General features: G+C 31.3%; 1 protein-coding gene across 1 annotated transcript in view; it reads left to right on the forward strand.

Moving 5' to 3' along the window:
• The first annotated feature begins 8,243 nt into the window (after positions 1-8,243).
• The window catches only part of LOC132787254 (putative transcription factor capicua), a 62,906-nt gene continuing 52,282 nt past the window's right edge, over positions 8,244-18,867 (forward strand). The window contains 2 exon segments of the mRNA XM_060794186.1: positions 8,244-8,588; positions 9,394-9,630. The gene's annotated coding sequence lies outside the window, so the exon portion shown is untranslated.

Below are 18,867 nucleotides of genomic sequence, written 5' to 3' on the forward strand. Positions count from 1 at the left end.
CGACAAAGCTCGTCTCCTACGATCGTTCGCTCGCTCGACAAACTCACCACGGAGGAGAAATTGCATTTGCAGAGGTGTATATCCCTTTATCGTGCAATGGTTTGTGTATCCGCTAACTTTGAGCGGCAAATTTAAAATCTCAAGTCTAAAAGATTTTACGCATATTTGTGTCACTTGCGACCATTACAATCGATAAAAAAGTAAAGATCTTTAGGCATATCGATGTTTTTTTTACCATTGCAATGCAAAAATACTGCAAGTAATTAAAGTGTGGCATCGTAAAACATAAAATACAAAAAGGAAACAGATGTGTTTAAAAAACTAAAGTGTCATCAGTTTTGTTTTGAAAATAGCTATAATTCTCGCTAGCCGCTAGTTCTCGATATATCCCGCATTTTGCTTTTGATCTAGCGGGGAAATAGCTAAATTGGCAATTGACTCTTAACAAGTCGGCTGTTAAATTCAGCTTTTTCACAAGAATGCAAATTTATAATATTTTGGGAATAACATATTAGAAATAGATCAAAGTGTTAGTTACATAACAGAAATGTTAAGTTAAGAGGCCTGTTTTAATATATTCGCCAGCTTTTTTCACAAGGATGTAAATTTATAATATTTTTATGTTAACATATAATATTAAGAATAGATAAAAGTGTTAGTTAGTAACAAATGTTACATAACAGAAATGTTAACTTAAAGACCAGTGATAATGTGTTGGCTGTTAAAGTCATTTTTTTCAGAAGAATGCAAATTTATAATATTTTTATATTAAGGATAAATACAAATGTTAAGTTACATAACAGAAATGTTAACTTAACAGACCAGTCTTAACATATCAGATGATAGTTTTGCAGGGCATTTTCAGATTAATACATTTCTAACAACAAAAGGTAATATAGTACATTGAAATTTCAACTGAATGATCATGCCTTATGTTTTTTACTATCTCTTAATTCTATGATCTTTTTCATTTTTTTCACATATTTCTTAAAATTTGTAAATTTAGCATTTGGTGTTCACGTTTAATTTTTGGTAAGAAAATCAAACTTTGAATGGAGTTGGAAGAAGTTTTACACTTTATCACAGTGAGTGTCCATATAAATGTTATGAAATATTTAGTTCTTAATTTAGATTTTGCGCTGTCTTAAAAAATTCGATTTCTTAGGAAGCAAGCTCTCTATTAACAGTGCAGCTTTACATGTAGTGTGGTTGAGCAGTGACTTATTTCGTTCGAAAATTATAACTTTTGAACCTTTTGAGGTAATTGAATGATTTAAATGTCATATGGTAGATAATTGATAAAGTTATAAAATATGTGTTTGGTTGTAGTGCCCCAAATTTGTTGCTAAAGAGATATATATGTTAGAATTTGTAAAAAAAAATTATTCCAACTAAATAATGTAAGTTCTTAACAATCTAAAATGTTGTATGCCTTTGTAAGATTTCAAAGCTATATCCTTCAATTTATAAAAATAACATTTGTAAGTCTAGAATAAGTGGGCGGGTGTGGTGCCACACCCACCTTCTCGATATAATGATATGAGAATATGTAAAAAAAAAACCGCATTAAAACATTTTCCGTCGCTCGCGAGTTATTAAATAAAGCCGCTAAAACTGGTAAATTTACCCATAGTCCAATGTTTATATATATGTATGTATGTGTGAATGTATGTATATACACATGTATGTATGGAAAGTATGTACACATTGTGTACATCTAATGAAATTTGGGCAACATGATTTATTTGTTTGCGTTTTTTTTTCTCAAATGTTTCTGTCGACGTCATTGAAAGTTCATTTTTTGCTCCTTTAATTGTTGCAAATGTTTATTAACATGCGAGTGTAACACATATGCACATAAATATATTTACTATATATGTATGTAGAGAAGCATGTTTGTGTTGTTCAACATGTTTGGCAAAACACAAAAGTTTTCACTTGTTTAAACTCGCTTTAATTACTACCAGATGCGCAGTTTGTTGGCACAAGTATTTCAATTTACTTTTCATTTAATATATTATATTATATATTTTATTATGTTTGTCAATTCAGCGCTTAAGGAACGAGGCGCTAAATTGCAATTAACCACTAACTGAATGCACAATTTTAATTAAATATTGTTAATTAAAAATTAATTAGTGTTGATCGGAAACGATTTGCGTTGGAGGCGAAAAAAAAACTCTTTTATTAGAGACGGATTAACAATTCTTGCAACGCAGCTTTTTTATTACACCTTTGAATAATTAAAATAAATATACTAATTTCAACTGCTTTCAATTTATACTTCACAAATTATTGTGTTCATTTGAGTACTTCCAAAGTGTATTTTTCTTTTCTTGATTTCATACAAATTCAAAAGTGAATTTCGTTAAATTTCAATTACTAAATAATTTAAAATTTACCTTCAATTTCTGCAAAAATGTTAAGCTTAAAAGCATTCCATAACTCTGATTAATAATCACAAATATTTTACAATTTTACCTACAATAATTATCTTTATTATTATTACCACAACATATCCCATATTTTAATGATTGCTGATTATGGTTAAACATAGAATTTACTTTTTATCTTTAGATAGATAGATTGTAAATAAATAAAGAATATATAAAAAAAAAGATTATGGTTAAAAATATGTCATGTTTGAAAACATTTAATAATGCCGTTTATTATATAATATTATACAAATTAATAAACAGAGAAAATATTTAAAATTATGTAAATTAAAGTATTTAAAAATGATATATTATATATATAAAACATTCTAAAATAAATTTTTTAATTATTTTATTAAAGGTAATACGCAAAGATAGTATTTTAATAACTTAAAGTTCAATAATTTCCTTTTGTTTTTATTTATTTTTCTTTAAATGTAATTTATTATAATTATGTAAGTATATATGGTACATGTATGTACATTATAGAAATATATATTATAGAAACGAAATATTTAACTATAGCTATTTGATTCTTTAATTATGTATATTATTGATTATGAATAAACATATTTTACATCTAAAAAATTCTATAATTTTCGTTATTATTATCTTTATGTGTTAATTCACAATGTATATATAAATATCGTTATTTGATTAGTGTTATTGTTTTCATATTCCTTTTGTTTTTTCTAAATATTTATATATTTAATATTGAATTATTTTCAATATTTAATTTTGTCAACCGTAACACATTCAAATTCAAATCAAGATTAAAATGGAAAGAGGAAGTCCTAGTGTGACCAGCTTAGTTGTATAAAACTTATACTAATTATGAAATAGTATTTTACTTCTTGGAATAGGGATATTCCAACACCTTTGTTTTATAATTCCAGTTAATTGTTCATAAGATATAAATTCACTTTAGGAGCATACTGCAAATTATTTCTTTTACAACCCCAACAAAATTACCTTGCTTCAACATATTAGTATTTTGTTGTAATTAATATTAAGTGTGAATAAAAAGCATGCTTGAGTATAATTATGTTTTTATTATATTTGACTTGGTAAATTTCGCTTTCAATTTCTCAAATACATAAAGATTTCACAAAATTTACTGAACCCTTTTGTTAATATATTAAAAGTAATCGGTTGAAAGCCTCACAAAAGTTAATTAGCTCTTTAGTATTTTTTGCAGACGTAAACAGATTTGTTGAAAGAGTGAAAGAGAAAGAGAGATTGAGTCTAATCACAGTTGTTAATGCTTGTATCACACATTAAATCTATAAAATTAGCACATTAAACTAATAAGCAGATCTGTGTCGTAATTCGCTGCAACCCGAGTCCAGAAAACAAATTCCAGAATACAGAATTCAGAATTTAGAATATGACCCCATTAGCAATGCAATAAACTCGGTCTTGGGACTCGTTCGCTTGTTGTTGCCTTAAATGCATATTAGTTTTTAATGTCGGCTTTTTATGCCAAACTAAATGCGAAAAATGTGTTGACTGAAGACGAAGCTTATGTGGCAGACAGGGGGAACAGAGAGGGGAAGGGGTTCAAGCCAGCTGGCACTTGGTGCCTTTTTATTCTAAATGTTTTATTGTTGGAAATTTTACAAATTACTTTTTATGAGAATTATGCAAAAACATTGTCGCTCCCGTTGTAAACGAGACGCATAAAAACTTGATGACAGGTGTTGCAAATTATGATTATGATTTTAAATACCAACCGTGAACCGTCTCCTCTCCCCTTCCCTCTCCCACACTCGCCATCAATTCACTTTTGCGATCTTTTTATGTTTTTTTTTTGGCCCCTTTCGAATTATTTACAGTTTTAATGAGCAGCAACATTCAGTTGCAACGATTGCTGTAGAAATATGCTAAAATATAGTATATTAAATATACTGAATATATTTCTCATCATTTACTATATAAATATGCTTATATTAAAATAATATACGTAATATATTTGTATATTTGCCTACTGTTAGCTTTTCCGAAAGAAATTAACCTATTTTTAACCCAACATTTCACTTCTATCGTATAGTTAAATTCTGTTTTTATTTATTTATTTGTTTCTTAGCACTTCTTAAATATTTTTTATTATATTCAAGACCCATCCAAAGTCACTAACATTTAATTTAACCAATTTTAAAAGGGTTTTTCTTTTTTATATATCTATTTTTGTTTTACGTATTATCAAAATTGTTTGCATTTTCACATCAAGAATATTGACTAATTAAACATACATTTTTTTTTGTGTGGAAAGTTTATTAGTTGTACTTGAGTACTAAACAAACTAAATTCTTATACAATTTTGACGATCAATAATTTGTTCCATTTATTTAGTATTTCATTTTTGTAATCAAAGAGATTAGCATACTGAAGTTTTGTCACAATGTCTTCTAAATTGGGTTTTGAGTAACATATTTATTAGTTAATTAAGTAGTTTTGTACTTTAAGAATTTAAATTAAATCACGTTCCCTTACAATAATATATATCAGGCATATATTTTAATTGTCACATACACTAATAAATATACGAATAAAAAAAATTTCTGAGTATTTGGTTTTGATCGGATAATTATAGCAAATTACTCCTATTGCTTTGGGTGACAATCTGGTATATTTTTACCTCTATACCAAATAAATAAATATACATACTGAATGTGACATTCTGCATATTTCAGTATATTTTTGGTATATTATATGAAATAATTTGATTTGGTTTTATTTAAAATGGGTAGCAGATATCTCATTGCCTTTCTTACTTGTTCACAACGCATTGTTTAAAAAAAATACACATTTAGTTTATTCGACTTTACCTACAAAATTCACTTCTAAAATTAATTAATTCTATACAAACAAAAAATACACGGCCCTTTCTATTAAATAAATTGGTTAAATTTAATTATCATTAAATTTTATTCCACTTTACCTACGAATTTCACTTCTAAAAATGAATTATTTTATACAAACAAAAAATACACAGCCCTTTCTATTGAATGAATTTGTTTAATTTAATTATCATAAAATTTTCCATACGTTTTCATTTTGTTACAATACCTGGTTTCTTTTTTATTACAAGGCGACTGTTAAAAGTAAGGAACACATTTAGTTAAGTTAGAAAATAAATATTATATAAAAAAAAGTAAACTCAATTTATGCTCTTGCCCTTGTTGAATAAGTTTGATCAAATCTTCTTACATTTATTTTTTTATCAAATTATTTTTTTCACTTTTCTTTTTTTTTTGCCACAACACCTCTGTTAAAAATAAAGAGCACACTTAGTTTATTTAATTGTCCTTAAAATATCTTGATAAATTTTGTATTTCTAACTTTGTTTTTCACTTCTGTTGTAAATTAGTCCACGTTTTAGTTGGTTTACATAAATTGTCAAATCAAATTCGCTTCAAATTGTGACACTTAAATAAATAGGTTCAATTTATCAAGCAATTACTTTCCCATTAAAATTCAATTAGTTGTCTTTTCATAGAATAATAACTTTTTTTGAGCAACTCTTTTCGTTTATTTATGTGTAAAAATTGTTTCGTCATAATTAATTTTGATATTATAAATTACTTTGTAAGTACATTGTTTTTATAGTTTACCAAAAGTTAACTTTCTTTTAACGAGTTGATAATGTTTTCTAAAGTGTTTTTCATTGCCAAACTATGAACTTCTTAAGTACTTGAATTTCTTATGTGTCATTGTTTTAGCAATGCTCTTTGGCATTAGATTGCAAATTTAGAAAAAGGGCTAATTGAATTATTTTCTCCACTTTTTATTTAAACGTTTCATTTCCCAATTCCCTCTTCCCAAATAAATGAATTTGACATATTTTACAACTTTACTTCTTGCGCTCAATTTGTTTCGTTGCGACTCATTAAATTGTTGAGGCAACCGAAATTCCTAATGGCTTCTTTTTGAATGGGCCAACACTTGGTCTAGTCCTCATAAAAGTCAAAAGTTGGAGCATATAACCATTACAACAAATACTGCAAATGGCACACAAAACAAAAAAAAACAACAACACAAGGTGTAAAATTGTTTATTTTCTCACGGCTTACATGACGTATGCGTAATTTATGTCGTAGCAAAAAGAGCAACAACAACAAGAACAACAGAGAAAAAAACCCATTGCGCTGGCAGCAGGTGTGTGGGTCACATAAGCGGTTTAATATTTCTAAACTTTTGCACAAATTTGATGAATGCCTCTATATCTTTTTTATGATTATGGGACCAGGTTACTCTCTGCATATGAGCCAGATCCTTGTGTGTGTGTGTGTGTGTGTGTGTGCTGTGATGCTGCGAGTGTATTGGATTGAGCACTTTGTGTATGAAGCTTTAAGGGATATAAATATAAATGCAAGTACACATAGTTATTGAGTGATACTCAAGCTGGTGGATTTTCCTTTTTTTATACTAAACACAATGTCAGCTTATTTATTTAATAAAATAAATAAAATGTTAAGCAACTAAGAAGGGTTATATTTCATTCATATTCACACTTTTCAGAATAATATTTGTAAATCTTATGAAGTACACATATTTTATATATTTTTATTTATCATTTTGAAAATTTAATATAAATATTTTAGGAGTATTTAATCTTAAATAATACCAGTTTAAATTTAAAAAAGTTCAATTATATTTGTCTTTCGATCGAAATTCTAAAGTTTGCAAAAAAACTAAAGAAACATTGAACAATATTCTAGCACGAGGATATTTCATATATTTACAGATTATGTATTCTATAAATATTTAAAAGAAAGAGTTATTTAAAAGAAGAACAGTTTTCATACAGAGCAACTAACCAAATAATTATTTATTGCCTTCACTATACATTTATAGAGCTGTGTTTTTTTAATTAATCACTATTATAAATCAAGAATTATTCTGTTATTTTGTACATATAATTACAACATGATTATGAATAGATTTTAAATCGAAATGTGTCTCCTTCCTTAATATTTTCATTTTCTTGCGAAACCGAAATCTATTTATTAATAGATACAAATAAAATATTTTCAGACATTTTTAAAAATGTATGATTAGTATGAAATAAATACGTAATGTATGCAAAAAAAAGAATTTGGTAAGTACAAAACTTACGAAAATCGTTCTCATTTCTTACTTATAAATACTTTTAGCAAAATCAAAAAAATTAAAAATGAAAAAAATATTTTTTTTTTCATATTTCGGATAAAAAAAATATTTTTAAATTGGTACGTTAAAAATTTCGAAAGAACAAAACTTTTGTTGCAAAGCTTTACGTAAAAGGTTTTCATCAACGGGCACACTTATTAAAATCCGACAGTTTAGGCTGACCATATTTTTGTCGTTTGAATTGCAAAACAAGTGGATATATTTAAAGGGGTTAACAAATTTGCAAAGACACAAAACACACATAAAATGTGCATCCGCTATGAGTTTAGCAAAATTATAATCATATATAAAACAATTTAAACGTTTTTAACACTAACTTATTTGATTTCAAATAGCCCGCATAAATTCAACACTTGCGGCCAGCGTTGCCACCTGCCAACATTCAATTATTTTTAGGCTTAGAATGTTGCGCATTCTATTATTATTTTAGTGTTCAAGGGACTCCTAAATCATTTATAATAATAACTAAAAATGTAATTGAAAATAATGTATATCATTATTAGCTAAAAAATACTTTCAGGGATACAGCAACGGTCGTCAGAGTCTGGTATATTTTGACGCGTTTTTGGTATTTTTATAAAGCTGGTGTTTTGAACGTGACGAAGGCTTTAGAGTTGCCATTGCTGTTCAGTTTGCTAGAGACATTCGTGGTGTGAACATACATTTGTATGTTAAAATTAGCAACAATTTAATTTTGTGCTAAACACTTGGCAACTCAAAACACACACATACACATATGTATATATATACATAGAAACATATGCAGATGCAGTGTAAATAAGCAACAAGAAAATCAGCTTTCAAGTCGCAAGAGTAATAAGACGACAAAAGCACAAAAAATAAAAAGCATGAAAAACAAGTGAAAAATGTAACAACAAAAAAGTGTAATTTACGGTTGTGTGCATGTATTTGTATGTGTGAGAACGCTCCTCATAGCGGGCATAAAAACAACACCAAGAATCCACGAGCCAATTAAATGCAGTGGGTAATTTCTAATATTTGAATTAATAAGTAATTATAATAATAACAATAACAACAACAATAAGAAAATCGAATCGAGCTAGTACAAAAAAAAAACGAAATGCGCGTGTGAGAGAGCGAGAGAGAGCTAAGAAATTCAACGACAAAACACATACACGCGCGCACACACACACAGCAATATACACTACACACACGTGCCGCTGCCGCTGCCAACGTCGACGCGCCGTCTGCTTCTATGAGAGGCTCTCGCGCTATGTGCGTTTTTATTTGTGTGTGTGTGTGTATGCGTGTGGTGGCGGGGGCTTGTTCAGTAATCAAATGTTGTGATATTGAATGTTGTGTGTGATAGTGTGTGTGTGTGGAGGCGAGGAAACAATATTTAATTTTGAAACAAATTGCATGTTTAATGCTTGTCTCACTTCTTTCTTTATTGTTGTTGTTAACCGCTGCTGAGTTGGCAACACTGTTAAAGAGCGCTACTAACACACACATACACATGCAGTGGAGCTGCGTGTCGATGTCGTTGTCGTCATCGGCGGCATTCGTTCGCTCTCTCGCTCTTTTTACTCTCTCGCTTGTTCGTTCGTTCGTACGGTTTGCTCATTTCAATTTTCCTCAATGAATGAAAATTTTTCACGGTAAAGTGGTCGCTGCGTTAGTCGCAGTCGTGTTGTCGTTTGCCGTTTACGCGAGCTGCGAGCAGCGCGTCGCAGCCGAAACAAATAAAAAGAAAAAATACAAATTGTATCATAAACTTTTAAAACTGAACACATACTTACATATACATATACGTTATATTTTACAGTGCGTTCGGTTCAATAGTGTTTGTGTTAAATAATATATCAGTGTAGTTGTGTGTGTGTGTGAAAAGAAATAATTCTTTGGCATTTTGCATAACAAAAACCACAGCGCAAGCAGCAGCAGCCCCTGGGCAAAAATAATAACACGAGTGACAAAAAAAAACACACACACACACTGACTTACAAAAATATACGCAGCCAGCAGCAGCAGTAGACGGACGCCTACGTCAATAAGCAAAACGGTAAGAGCAATTCTCACTCACTCACAGACCTCTCTCTCTCTCTCTGAAATGTTTCTCTCGCTCTCTGCGTCTGCCTCTGCCGCCCCAAGTTCTTGTATGTGTGTTTGCCAATTGGAAAATTTCTTGATTCTTTGTTTTTCAACATGCGAAAATATTCTTACTCACACAAATACACAAACTTACACTTGCTCTTACGTCGACAGCGGCAGCGACTGCGGCGCTCGTTCGCTTCATTCATCTTCACACACACACGCATACGCATTCACACAGTGACAGGGGGACACGTGTATTATATAGGCACGCGTAAATAGTGATACTCTCTTGCTCTCTCACGCTCGCCTGTTCACTCATGCTGGCTAAAATAGAGTGACCATAGTGCATCTGCTTTGTGTTTTGTTGTTGGGTTGGTTGCTACAATATTAACATACAAATTATAGCGACGATACTAATTTTTGTGCTCTTTTGTTGTTGCCTCCTATTATCATATTTTCCTCTTACAATTTTCACATAATATTGTGCATAAAACAAAAGCCACAGAAGCTTGACAACCTGACAATAAAACGAAACGTACAAAACGAGCTAAACAATGTGTAGAAACATGTGTATGTTAAATGTAAAAGGTTGAATTTGAGATTAGTTTTTGGCAACAGCTACCGAAATGAAGCATAATAATTATACTAGAAAAATTTCAAATGATTTTCTCAATGTGCAATTTTAGACTGTGAGCTCATAATTAATTATAATAGGAAATCAATTAGCATTATGAACAAACGCAATAAAGGTCATACAAGCCAATGCATTTCCTGCCACTCTGCGATGTTCATTGTTCGACAACCCACACACCACTGTGCAAATACTTCTTGCTCACTTCTCTGTGATGATTCCTTGTGTCACGATCTAACATCGTGCGTGAGTTTGTTCTCGCAGCGTGAGAGAAGAATAAATTTGCATACTCGTATTGAAAATGATTAATCGTATGTTGTGAGTAAGTCTACTGCACGCGCTCATCTCTATCTTTGTCTCTACTCTTTCACTTTTTGCGCTTGTTCATGTAACTGTGTATGCGTGTGTGCAAGTGCTTGTATAATTAGCACTACTCTCACTCACTATGACGGCAATTGCAACTGCAGCAACTTTAACTTTGTCCCGCTCTCTCACTCTTGTTGCTAGCTACCTAATTTACATTCGATTGTGCGTGAGTGATAATTACCAGCAAATTACTAAACGCACTTAGCAACTACAACAACAATGACAGTGAGTCGATAACGATGCGAATGATGTGTGTATTGTATGAATGTAGCTACGTAGAATTGAACGCGTGCTCAATTGACATTTATTATTTGAGTTTTTGGTCTCACTCGCTCGGAATCCAATTATTTGTTGTTGTTGCTGTAATTATTTTGATTGACTCTCTTTTCTGTTATTGTTGTTGTTGCCTTGTGACAATTGTGTCTCTGCGATTCAATGTTTGTGTGTGTGAGTATGGGTGCAGCTTTTGTTTGGCAAAAAAAAAAAAAAACGAAATACATGAAATCCAAATAAACAAAAATGAAAATAAAAACAATAGCAACAATTTTCCACTTGCGAACGCTGCGACTGCTGCATTGAAATTGTTTGTAATTAGAGAACATTCTCAGTGGTCGAGTTTCTAGGAATTTTAATGAAGCCCGCAAAAAAAACTGTTTGTTTCACATAAACACAATTGGCACACACTAACACACACAAATACACAGATAACACATAAAACAATTGCCAGACATGACAGCGACACTCAGCGCAATCGCCGATATCGTTGTTGCACAAAATAAAAAAAATAAAACGATCAAAATGAAATAAAAACGAGAATGGAAAAAATGAAAAAAATAATAATAAATAAATAAATATGTATAAAACACATTCACAATATTTGCTTACATTTATTTACACTCAGGGAGTAAAAAATCCAACTTCGAGCCTACGTTGATTGTTTATAAATGTATTTTATTAATGCTTTTCACTCTCTCACTCACTCTTTCGTTCTGATTATAGTTTGTGGCAAAATGTTTTCATAACCTTTATTATACGATGCACGTTTCTCTAGTTTTTTTTCACGTCATTCTTTTTCTGGTATGCAACCTTTTATGGCAGGACAAGTGCGTTTTTCTTTTTATTTGTATTTTGGTCAATTGCAAGTTTCTCAAATGCACTGAAAGAAATAAATGAAAGTTATTATTTCTTATACATATGAACATATATAAAATTTGAAAACTTAAAAAAAAAAGATTTGAATCTTTCTTGCAAATTGTTTTGTGAGATGATTGATTAAAAAAAGCAGATGTAAGAATCTTCAATTTATTACAAAAAATGATTGAAAACGTATTTTATTTTTAAGAAAATTGATTCTTTTATACCAAATATCAGATGATATATGGATTTATTTTGAAAATATGTTGCTAACTAATTGTTATAGATATTTCATAATTATTTCCGCATCTGAAAGCGTTTCAACATAATTATTCATGCCTATGCATCCGTAGTGTAAGCAAATGAGTATTTAACTTCTAATCTCAATTCATGTAAAAGCCTTGAAGTTGTCTTCTTAGGCTTACATATTTACTCATACATGAGTACATAATCTGCTGCATTAGAGCTATTGTTAACATTGCCAACTCAAGATCATTAAAGTTTAAAAGCCGCACAAACACAAACTTACACACGCCTAACTTCAATATCAATCCATCAAAAACCAAAAAAAATAAAAACAGAAAAAACTTGAAATTGCCTAAATCCGAGGTAAAACAAGATCATGTAGGGCATTAAATGCTCAAACAAAACTTGCCAGCCCAGAAAGACACCGACGAAGAAGAAGAAAAAACGGGCAGAAGGAGATGGAGGAAGGAAAAAAAAGCGATGCCAAGATCTGAAATATAAACACAAAATGAAAAGAAAAGCATTTGTAATGGTCTTAAATGAGTATTGTATGGGCTTTGTAGTGGCTATGAAAACTCCATGTTCGTGTCCAAATGCCCATGGCATCATATGGCCAACAGCAGCAGCAACAACATCGGCAACAAAAACAACAACAATGTCGACGAAAACTGCGGAGATTGATGCGAAGAAGAGGCGAAAGAACAGACAGCAACAGCAGACAGTAAATCAACTAAATGATGCATTCTTAGGCAACTCAAAGGATTGGGGTATAATAGATATAAAACAAAACTTGCAACTTGATTTTTCATTAGAAGAAACTAAACGAGGATCTTTAACTAATAACAACTAATAACAACTTAATCATTTTTTAATATAATATATATATTATATTCTTTTAAAAATTCAAATTACTTTATGTTTTCTCCTCAGAAATTAATTTGTCTTTTGACTTTTTATTTTTGCTAAATTAGTTAAAATCTTTATAACGCTTTTCGCGATTTCGAGTTCAACTCTTTAAATTAAGAAATGAATTAAAAATATTTTTGTCTAAAGATTTTAGTTTGAAAATATACTGAATTCACTTATGATCATGATTTTGAATACTGCCTTTTAACATTACTCTTTTGCTAGCTTTTAAAAAGGCTTTAAATATTTATTTTTAACTATTTTTAAGAGATTTTAGTTTGAAAATGATGATCAATATATCGTATTTACATTGAAATATTATATAATGAGAAATAAACATCAAGCGTTGGGATAAATTATAGATTGCAAATTCATTTGATTCGCAATTTTCTATTCAACATTTAATTTATTTGTGTTAATTTTGTTCAAATGTGATTATTTGAGCCTTAGAGTATTTCATGGTTCGGCGCTCACAGTTTCGGGGCATCACTTGGAATGAATTTCATTTGTAATGTCTGCGCTAAAACGAAACCAAAAAGATCGCTTGGCATCGTTGCCACCGGCGGCACTTGGGGGCTGGAAGACTGCAGAGATCGCATGAACAATCATCACAAGATCGGAGCACTCTTGAGCATTAGCTGCAATATATGCGGATGGCAACAACTACAAGAAGAAGCAGTGAAAACAAAAACACAAAACAGCAAAAAGAAAAAAAAAAACATCGATAAGCAACGTCGCGTATACGCAGCGTTGTGCGCGCCAGCCTGCGGGTTATAATACATACAAGCAAGACTGCGCTATGCGAGTGTTTCTGTGTGTGTGAAAGTGTGTATTTGTTGTTGTTTTACTACATACTATAGTATGTACTACGTTTAACACCAGTAGCTGTCTGACAGCTTGGCTGCCGACAACGTTTCGCCATTGTTATTGTTGCTGCTGCTGTTGCTGTTGTTGCCGTTGCTGTTGTTGATTTTTTTCCTTCTTTTTTATTTATTTTATGGTGGCTTTTTGTTCGATCTTTTTTTCTTCATTTTTTTGAAGTTCAAGAATATGAAAAGCAAAACGCGTAAAATGAACTAAACGAAGAAGGAAAAAAAAAGGTAGCCGATTATATGTATGAGAGATGTTGCCAACGCATGCTCTCTGTGTACTTCGGCGTATGTTTAAACTACAAACGCATACATACATCATACCTACACACACGCATCACATGTGCATGCTTGTTTGTTTGTGTGTACTTTGTATGGCCCGCTCTCGCACTTCTTTTACTTGCTGCTGTCGTTGTTGTTGCTGCTGCTGCTGCTGCTGCTGCGTTGTCTCGTCTTCTTGTTGGCTTTTGGTCATTCTGTTTGGATTTCTGTACACACACATATGTATGCGCACGTGTGTGTGTGCGAGAGAGTGAGTTTGAACCGGTTCCACGTTGCGTTAGTTGTTCGTTTCTGTCGCTCCTGGCGTTCTTCTTCTTGATGCTGTTGTTGTCGTTGTTGTTGTTGTTGTTCGTGTAACTTGTCGATACGTTTGCTTGCTGTTCGTTCTCTCGACTTCTACACAGCAAATACTACAGCAACCAGTTGTAATACAACTTCGTTTACCATAGAATCTGTACAAATACACGTGTGTGTGTCTGTGTGTATTGGATTTTTACATTTTTAGGCAAAGCAAGATGCTGGAATATCACATGTTGTTGTCCATAAGTCTTATAAGCATTTTATGAATACCAATGTATCTTTTGCCCTTTGATGTATCTTGAATCTTGTCAAAGCTTTCAAGTCATACGAATTATCCATTACTTATGATTTTTGCATAAAGTGAATATCCCTTGAATTAGAAAGAACTCAGCAGCTCAGTTTTATTTCACAATATTTCTTAAATTCAACATTTGTTATCTGAAATTATTCCATACCCCATTATATTACATTATATTTAGCGTTTGATATCAGGGCACGCTTTTTATTACTCGCATTTCTTTAGATGGATGAATCAACGTTCCATGAAGTCTCTATACAAATTTAATTTCTGATTCAGCGTAACCACAACTTTAGTAATTACTTGAGATTATTCCATTCATTGACCTTGTTTTACGTCCAACTGCAGCAACAGTCTTGGTTGCATAGTCAATTCATAATATTTCCTTGAATTGAAATGAAAACTCGAAACTATTACAAATTCTCCAGTTGTTAATGTGTTGGAAAGGATATTTATGTTTGAATGAAATAGTTAATTATGCATGAAAGAAATCAAAGTAGAAACTTTATAAATGCATCATAATGAAAATAACTGGGCAATTCATATGTAAATACAATAAGCAGGCAAACATTAGCATTTAAAGTGCAGATAGATTTGTATAATAATAAAAAGAAGAACAACATAAATATGACTTGCTTTGTCCTTAACTGTTTTCAGTTTCAATCTGACAATTTATAGCTGACTGACCCTAATCCGCACCTGTATTTCGTTTTTTTTTTTTTTTGTGTTTTCTGTTTGGTATTTCCACACTCTCAACATCGCCCAAAAACATGCGTTCTCTTGATGGTCTCCAAAACAATCTCGGCTCACATTTGCTGTCAGCATTTTCGGGATCATTAATTAAGTCTCTGGCTCTGTCTCAGTTTCGGACTCAGTCTCTATTTCATTCTGTCACTCGTTGTACACGTGAGTCAGTGTGTGTGTGTGTGTTTGTCTCTATATCTCTCTTTGCTCTTTTTGTATCTGAACGTTGCCTGCGAGTATCTGCATCCAGAACCGGAATATTGAAGAAGGAAACAAGAAGTTGGCACTCACTCACTGAGAGGACAGGCAACAGGCCTCTTACGCCCGCTCTCCATTGTCGTTGCCTGTCTGCCCAACTTTGTCTCTGCTCGTTTTTTTTTCTAATGCGATCGTATTAGAATTTCTGTGTGTTTGCACAAAGGCTGCTCTTTGTCTGCTTCTGCTTCTGCTGCTGCGTAAACGAACTGGAACTCGAGCTCAAACTCGAACTGGAACTCGTTGCCTCGTCTCCATTTTCATCTCTGTTCCAGACTTGGGATTTTATTTATTTATTTTTTTTTTTTTTTTTATCTAAAATCATATTGAGCCACTGCCACTGCCACTGCTGATGTTGATGCTGTTTTGTGGCATATACGCATACATATTTAAAGCATGCGTTGTGCCTATTTATACACTCCTTTCATTGGCTGCTGACCCAACTCCCTCATGCCCCCATCGTCTCCCTCCATCCGCTCCATCTGCTTCTTTTCCCTTCATAACGATGAGTAAGCGCACGCCCTCATTAGCATCGAAACATTATTCACAACTTCACAAGAGCCCCTACACTTTTCAGCTTTTACCGATAAGCCGGTGAAAACTTGTTCAAGTTCCCCCACAAAAAAAACACAACAAATAAATAAATAAATAAATGAGTGCATAATACTTCTTTTCTAATTTTAAATATCAATTCGATTCAAATACAAATCACAAAACTAGTTTCAAATGCCGGCTCTCTCAATAAACTTTCAATGTTTGCCAGCTTCAAATCTATAAATTATGGAATTTGGTAACCAACCAATAATAAAAAATACAAATAAACCGGTCCGGTCTGCGGCAAATATGCTGTAATAAAAATCCACAAACAAACACGAAATCAAAGCAAATCAGTTCGAGCAAGTTAAGAATTTTTTAATGCAAATTTCAAATCAATACACAAAGGAAAGAAAATTTAATTTTTGATACCAATATCGGCCCCATCCGGAACCCAATCTCAGTCTCCGACTCAGTAGCCAAACAGCAGCAAAAAATCAAGATTCAATACATTATACAAACCAGAACTAGCCAGATGTTATTTTTCATATCCGCTACCCATAGGGTAAAAGGGTATAATAACTTTGTGATGCTTTATATGTTTACTCTATGGTATATTTTCAATGTAATAGATCATCGAAATACTAAATATAGCGTTCGGTATATTTTTAGTATTTTACAGTAAACTAATTTGGTATACAACATACACCATAGAATATATCGACATACATAATATGCCATTCGATATATTTTCAGTATTTTACAGTATATAATTTCGGTATATTTTAGGAATAATACAATGTATACCATATACAGTAGAATCCGGTTATAGAGACTTTCAAGGGACCGTCGGTATATCCGGAAGACCACCAACCTTTTGTTTATTTTATGGTTGCCATAGGTTTTTAAAATACAACTAATTAATGTTTTAATCAATTTAATTTGTATGGGGACCCACCAAGTCATCCAGTTTTCGTCACAAAAACCGGACGGACGCTATAAGCGACGTCGTTATAACCGGATTCCACTGTATTATATAATATATATGTACGAAATATTGCCTTCGGTATATTTTAAGAATTTAAAGAATAATAGTTTATATACCATACAATTTATTGTCATACTAGGAACTCCTTCCGCTAATGTTTAATATTTTTCGAGTGTATTAATTTGGTATATTTTAACAATAATACCGCACTGTTTTGCTTTTATTGGAAATGTGCAGTGTGCATTTTTTATTGATATTACAGATTATCGACATACTAAATATAGCCTTTGGTATTTTTAGTATTTTTGCAGCATATTAATTCGGTATATTTGAGTAATAATACAATATTTCGAAATCCAAAATATATCCGTTGGTATAATTTATAAAATTTAGAGTGTATTTAGTATATTTTAAGAATAATACTCCATATACCATATAAAAATTATTCCTTCGGTTTGTGTTTATCATTTTTTGGTATATTTTAACAATACCGAATTGTTTTGTTAGTTTTAAAACAGAGTGACGGGTATCTTACGGTCGAGTACGCAAAACTGTTACTTTCTTACTTGTTTCTCATTGCTAGCGGCTTGTTTTCGTTTTTCGCTTCATATATACATTTGTATATGTAAATATGTATCTAACCGATACCGACACACATACCTTTTAATGCTATGCCAAAGTGTTGAGCAAATATTTGTTTGATAAAAGAAAAATAAATTCCAGGTTAATATGAACTGTGCACATTCAAAGCATATACAAAGCGAAGCAGCATTTCGAACTAACAAAATTGATAACACTACAATTTCAATAAGATCTGTATTTCAATATATATATATTGAAGCTTATGTACTTTTTTCACAACATGCAAATCAGCTGAGACTTTGGTTGCCAGAGGCTTACCAAAAATTTGAATAATACTTTAAAATCTAATTGTGAATGTATTGTATTATCTATACTAAAAGTCAATAGTCAGGCTGTTTATTGTTTCAAAGAATGCCTTCTGATAACTGTATCTTTTTTATATTGAATTCCATAATCTTTCAATTAATTGGAAGATAACTCTCGATAATGTTGTGAATGACTTGTATGCAATTTTATCTATGGTAAAAGCAACAGTCATGCTTAATAGGTTTATTCAATATTAATTTGGAGAAAACTGTTTGTGGATATCTATCTATAGATAGAATGGAATTTAATTTGATGATCATTCATAATTTATTAATGAAGAAAACAATAAATATAAACAATTGTTAAAATCACTATGAATCATCATTTTAAATGAATGTAAAGATACAAATAAATAATACAGAAACTTGATTATTCAAATATTTTTCAGTTCATCCGAAATGTAGAAAAGAAAATCTAAAAATATGACTTTCGACTAGATTTGAAATCAATTTTATAATCAGTTTGAAGCTGAGATCAAACAGGGACTGTGCATGTGCTAAAATCCGATTATGTATTTGCTTTGTAATAGTAATAGATTTTATTATTGAAGAGCAACAAAACGACAAACAAATGTGCTTTTAGCTGCTGCAAATACTTTTACAGATTACCTGATTTTAAACGAAGATTACAAAGTTTTCGTCGGGCGGTAGACAGAACAAAAAATATAAGTATTGAGAATAAATTGTTCAAACTTAAGAAAAAAA

The sequence above is a fragment of the Drosophila nasuta genome, chromosome 2R (assembly GCF_023558535.2).
Source record: "Drosophila nasuta strain 15112-1781.00 chromosome 2R, ASM2355853v1, whole genome shotgun sequence".
NCBI lineage: Eukaryota > Metazoa > Arthropoda > Insecta > Diptera > Drosophilidae > Drosophila > Drosophila nasuta.